This window comes from Tupaia chinensis, unplaced genomic scaffold (genome assembly GCF_000334495.1).
Source record: "Tupaia chinensis unplaced genomic scaffold, TupChi_1.0 Scaffold148557_1, whole genome shotgun sequence".
Classification (NCBI taxonomy): Eukaryota; Metazoa; Chordata; class Mammalia; order Scandentia; family Tupaiidae; genus Tupaia; species Tupaia belangeri.
The window spans coordinates 562706-568944 of record NW_006208406.1 but is presented as its reverse complement, the minus strand read 5'-3'; the positions used below and the strand labels follow the sequence as shown (position 1 = coordinate 568944).

The 6239-nt window shown below is 38.8% G+C and overlaps 1 pseudogene; it reads right to left on the bottom strand.

Moving 5' to 3' along the window:
- Nucleotides 1–482: 482 nt before the first annotated feature.
- LOC102472433 (pumilio homolog 3-like) overlaps nucleotides 483–6239 on the bottom strand; it is a 31737-nt pseudogene continuing 25980 nt past the window's right edge.

The following is a 6239-nucleotide window of genomic DNA, read 5'->3' as shown; positions in this document are numbered from 1 at the left end:
GCTTTTTCATGTCATTCATTATTTTTCTCATCTCTTGAAGCTTTTTTGTTTTTTTTTTTTTTTTAGAAACAACTTTATAAATAGATTCTTACACAAGAATCTAAACACAGTCAAGAAAAGCATATACAGAGCACCGCAGCCCTTCTTTTTTGCTCTGGGAAAAAAGAACAGAAGAGAGGAAAAATGATTCTTTCTTATTCTTTTTTTAGGTTTTTGCCATGCTGCCTGTGCACTCACAGGAAAGAGACGGAGAAAGAGAGAGGGAAAGTGAGAAATCACCCCCCTGCGGGGGGTGACCACATCACATTCCCTTCTCCTCCCCTGCCCTCTCAGGATTTTGGGTATGCATGCATGCATGCACACGTGCACACAAACCTGGCATTCAACCCACTCCACTGGGTCTGGGACTCAAACCATGGTCAGTCACATGGAAGGCCACCATCTTAACTACCACACCAACTGCTGGCCCCTCCTTCTTATTCTTAATTGTGTCCACCTATGCAGTCAGTTTTTCAAGCAAAATTTCTATTCCTTTGCTAGGATTTTTGTTTCTTTCCAATGTGGGAATCAGGCTTTTCAGTCCAGCTTTGACTTTGTTTGCAACTTCCTGGTCAGGACTCTAGAGAAAGCTAGAAAGAATACTGGCACCTCAAATTATACTCGTCCAGGACTTCAGGTTCTTCATACCCACATGCTCTACAAGTGTTTTTGCAAAACAACCTTCTCTTCCATTTTCTTCCATCTTTTTATCTTATTCTATTAACCCTTTCAGTACTAGATGTCCTGCAGGATGTTTTGTAACATGAAGCTCTCTGTTCCTGCCTCCGGGGTGCAGTTCTGCTGCTGCCAAGCTGGTAATGGCGTCCATGGCAGGCTGGATGTCCCTGGTGGCAGACCCCAAAATGTCGGCCACCAACACACAGGCAGGTTTATCTAGCACCATGTCTTGGGCATGTCCTTGCAGGTAGCTTAACAAAGCTGGAGAAATGGATTCTAACAGCTCTCATCGGTGGATTTCTGTGTCTTTCTTTCTTTTTTGGGAGAGGTTTTTGCTATAGGATGCATGCGCTCGCCAGACAGACAGAGAGAGACAGAGAGACAGAAAGCGAGAAATCACTCCCCAGGGGGGATGGCCATGCCGCAATCCCTTCTCCTCCATTCTCCTCTTGGGATCTTGGGCATGCACGCACATGCACTGGGCATGAGTTTTTAAGCCACCGGGTTCGGGACGTGAACCACGGTCGACTATGTGGGAGTCCAGCGACATAGCCATTACACTAACTGCTGGTCCCTCTTACTATGTGCATTTCCATTTCCTTTCTGCAGAACTTCAATGATTTCTCGGACTGTGTGTGCAGGGTCTCTGGGGCTTAGGAGATATAACAGGACCTTTCTTCCATATTTGTTAGCTGCTATGTTAGGTTCTGATATGATTATCTGCTTCACAAGCTTAGTATCATCAATACAGTTGAATGCTGCCAGTAAAACCAAATGGGAGTATTGGCCAATAGCCACCTTTTCTACATAAGTCTTCATTGTTTTCACAATTACTTTCCTGTCCTTGGGTGTACCATGCCACAGGCAGTGCATGACCACTCTGGCGCCATTGTGTGTATGTGCCAGGTATTTCACTGCTTCACAGATGGCTTCAATCAGTTCTGATCTGAGTTTTGGGGGTGCATAGGTAAAGAAGTCCAAGAATACTTTATGCACTAATGAGTGCTTAATCACAGCTTCCTTCTGGGCCATTGGAGTTAGAATCTGCTTCATTTCATCCATAATGAGCTCTAATTTTTCAGGCTTTGCCTCTAACACCTTGTCCAGAGTTGGGTGATCTGCTGACTTGTAAAGCTGGAACGTGTTCCAGTAGAGCTCCTCTGTCTGCACGTTCCTCTGTTCCAGGATGGCTTTGTTACTGTAGACGTTCCGCACGATGGCCAACACTTCTGCGTGTCACAGCATCTTTGGCACGTGGCCTTTAAAGCTTCTGATTATCTCTGCAATGTGTGGTTTACTTCCATACATGAGAAATTTCTTAACAATATTTCTGGAATATTCAGCTTTACTTAATTCAACCAAATCACCTTGCAATTCTTTGAAGGCCTGTTTTCTCTATTCTTCATTACCATACTGAATGTAACACTGGATCACCTGAGTTGAATCGTGTGCAAATGCAATAGTTTTAATTTTTCCTTGAATCAATTTCTGTAGTCATTCATCAACTTCACTCTTTTTTCTTTGTCACAGTCTTTCTTTCTTAAAATCTCCCAGATGTGCTTGGACTGAGTGGCAATGTCATAGTTGGTTTTATCATTAAGTTGCCTGCTCTGCTTCAGTTCTTTCTTCTTCTTTTTATCATTAATTTGCCTGCTCTGCTTCAGTTCTTTCTTCTTTTTGAAATCATCCCATTTGGGTTTCTTGGCTGCTGAGTCATCACTTTGACTCTGACTGGAATTTTCTCTTCTTGTTGAATTTATTTGCCTGCTGGAATTTATTCTTAGGTGCTTTGTCCCCTTGTTGCTTATTCTTGAACTGCTTTACACTTTTTTTCCCAGGTTTTGTGGCACTTTTTCAAAGTTCTTTGATGTGATTTTTAGGTCCACCTTTCTTAACAACTTTTCTTGGGAATGTCTTTGAAGAACCAGAGTCATTGTTTTTATGGAATCTCTTTTATTCTTGCAATGCCTTTGTATTCCTTCCTGTTAATTTTTTTTTTTCGCTTTGACTTCCATCGTATCAACTTGCACACGTGGGGCCTAAGTCTGAGGTAAAAGCAGATCTCTAATCCCCTCTGCATTGTTTCTTGATTTTCTTGTAAGAAGTGTAGAATTCAAAGAAAAAGGCTCCCAGGAATTAAAGAAACAGAAGCATTAGTTGTGTAAATCATAGAGTCCCAGGTTGGAATGGAACTCTGAAGTGATTTGTTAAACCTCTTATTGATGCCTGAACTCCTTCTTTATCAGTTTCAAAAGCCAATAAGTCTTGTCTGGCTATATCCATGCTGGATTGCTCACACTGCTGTGCTTTCTTTTTAATTTTAAAGAGTTCTGGTGGTGGTGAAATGTTTCTTCATGTGGAAAGACTTTAGTTTTCCTGTAACTCACTACATATGTGGATTAGTTTAATCTTCCTAATTACCTTCTTATATTGGAAAACAATCATCTTGACATTCATGCCGTATTAATTAGAAGTTGGAATAATGGGGCCATGAATCATTCAGGTCTGGATTTGAGTTACATCCCAATCCTCTACTCAATTGTATGTGTGACTTTAGGCCAGTTATTTATTCTCTCAGAGTGTGTTTCACATCCATAAAGTGGAATGATTCATCTTCCTGATGGGGATGTTGTATGAATTGAGTTTTATAATGAACATAAGGGTTAGGATACAATGTTTTGAATTCAGAGACTCTACATCCCATAATAAGGTCACCATTTTCTTGTTCCATGAACTCAGGTAAGCTACTTCATCCTTTGGTGCATCTGGTTCCCATGCATAAATATCCACTTCATGGTGACATTAAACATAAACTACTAAGACCCTTGGCTGACGCACAGTAAGTAATCAATAAACATTTAATATTTATAAATAATCAAGTAGCCAAATTTGTTTATAATTAATAATGATTATTATTATACTGTTCTTTATTGAATATTGGTACCTAACTCTTATGTCTTTAACCAGACCTCTTCTGCATGTATAATATTTTTGTTACAATTTACAATTGCATTTAGAAAATTAGTTAGGAATAATCCCATTATGACTAACTGATTTTCCATAACTAATTAATTGAAGAAATTTCTGTGATTTTTTCTTTTGGGCCTTCATTGACAGTTCTGCTGCAATTCTTCTTAGCAAAGATTTGTAGGTATTTTAAAAATGCAGAAACAAAAGGAGACAGTTGATTTGGTGTTACTGATTTCAATAAAAAGATTTATCTTGGTTTCTATTGTAGATATTCCAAAAAAGAAGTAGTATGATCAAAGAACTTGGTTACCTGGTTACCATCTTGAACACTGATAACCTCAAAGATACTGGGCTATGTGTGAGTTACTGGAGGGATGCCCAGAAACATTTATTTTTATACCCTGATTCCTTTCTTTTCTGTCATCAGTTTGAGGAAGGTCTGAATTTTATAGGTCTGATTTATATACTCAAGATAATACTTATTTTCTCAGGAGGCTTTTCTGAACAGCTTAACCATCTTTTGTCTTTGTTATAAAATAAAGTTTCAGAGGTATATTTCATGAATGTACAGGAAAAGGTATAGTAAAGAGATGTTATTGTACAATAAAAATAAAACACAGTTTGCTGATTCCTGCTATGTTCTTGTATCTTCTTAGTGAGCACCAGACTGCATATCCCCAAATCAATTTATCTACAGAGATCTTTGTGGCTCTCTGTAAGGAGATGGAGGAGATGGCCTCTGCTTTTGCATCTCTGACTCTTTGAGTCTACCCTAATCCCTTCTATCAGTCAGAGGCATCTGGAAATAGGACCTGATCTTCAAATACTTTGCATTTCACATGCCTGATAATTCTTTTTCTAATTGTTATTTTTTAGTTTATCTAAATATAATATATATTTAGAGGTCAAAGTGTGATTTTTAAATACATAAATATAATGTGTAATGATCAAATCAGGGTGATATTGCCCAGCAGGTGGTGTGGTGATTAAGGTGCTGGACTCCCACATGGATGACCATGGTTCAAGTCCTGGACGTGGCAACTTGAAAGTCACTCCAGGCATGTGTGCATGCATGCCCAAAATCCCAAGAGGAAAATAGAATAGAAGGCACTGTGAAATGGCCATCCTCCCAGGGATGAGGATTTTTTCACTTTCTCTCTCTTTCTCTGGCGCACACATATGCCATATGGCAAAAACCTTTAAAAATCAGGGTGATAAGCATTATCCGTAACCTCAAACATTTAACCTTACTTGATGTTGAAAACATTCAAGAGTCTCTCTTTTAACTATTTGAGATATGGAATAAATTGTCATTAACTTAAAATGTGATGTGCATACTGGCAGGATAATACCATTGTCATATTCAGAGTGAGTACAGAGGGATTTGTACAATTTTAATACATTCCAATCAGAGGAAAATTTTCCTGGGCTGGTCCACTTTTCCTGCTTGGACAATTAGGGAATCAGCCATACCCCAGGGTTTTCTTTCCATGTTTAGAAAGGGCTCTCTTTCCACCTATCACTCCATTCATCCATCCATCCATTGATTTGCACAACCAGATTAACAGGTGGATAGAATCCAGTTTAACATATGCATTCATAAAAAATTCACCTGAAATCAGACATCTGAGGGAAATTTATAAAATTTCTCCCTAAGATTTTTTTTTAAGGTTTTTGCTGTAGGGTACATGTGCTCTCCAGACAGATAGAGAGGTAAAGTGAGAAATGACCCTCTAGGGTAGATAGCCACATTGCAAACTCTTTTCCATTCTCCTTTCAGGATTTTGGGCATGCATGCACATGTGCCTGATGTGATTGTCAAGCCACCAGGTCTGGGGCTTGAACTGTGGTTGGCCATGTGGGAGTCCAGCACCTTAACCATACCATCTGCTGGCCCCTTTCTCCCTAAAAATTTCCTTTGTTTTTGAATGTTTACATTTTAGCAAGTAGCATCATCATTCTCTCATTTGTTCAAGCCAGAACCTTAGAATCATTCTTTTTTTCTTTCTTTCTTATTTCCCTCTTAAAAATTTTGGCATGGATGCACCTGTGTTGGATGTGACTTTTTTATTAATTAATTTATTTTTCATTTCATTTTCTTTTACACATTCAATCACATTATTATTTGTCTTACAAAATGGATATTTCAACAGGTGAACATCTCTCCCCAACACAGTTGACAAAACCACAAAACATCCTCAACAGACAATACCACACTTCCCTGTGACATAATACTTTGCTTCCCTATTTTTCTTCTAAATGTCCTTCCTCAGACCCTCCTCTTGCACACATATTATATCTGGTATTTACATCTATATATTGTGTTTCTATATTCTTTAGTGAATTAGTTTCAGTCATACGGTGTGGACACTCGATATATATTAAGCAGGAACATAGAATGCCTCTCCTTCATAGCCTCGCTTGCTTCGCTCAGCAGTAAGTTTTCCATATTCATCCCCTTTCTGTCAAAAGCCAGGATTTTGTTGTTTCTTAGAGCTGAATAGCATTCCATTGAATATATTTGCCACAGTTTTTCTATCCATTCATCTGTT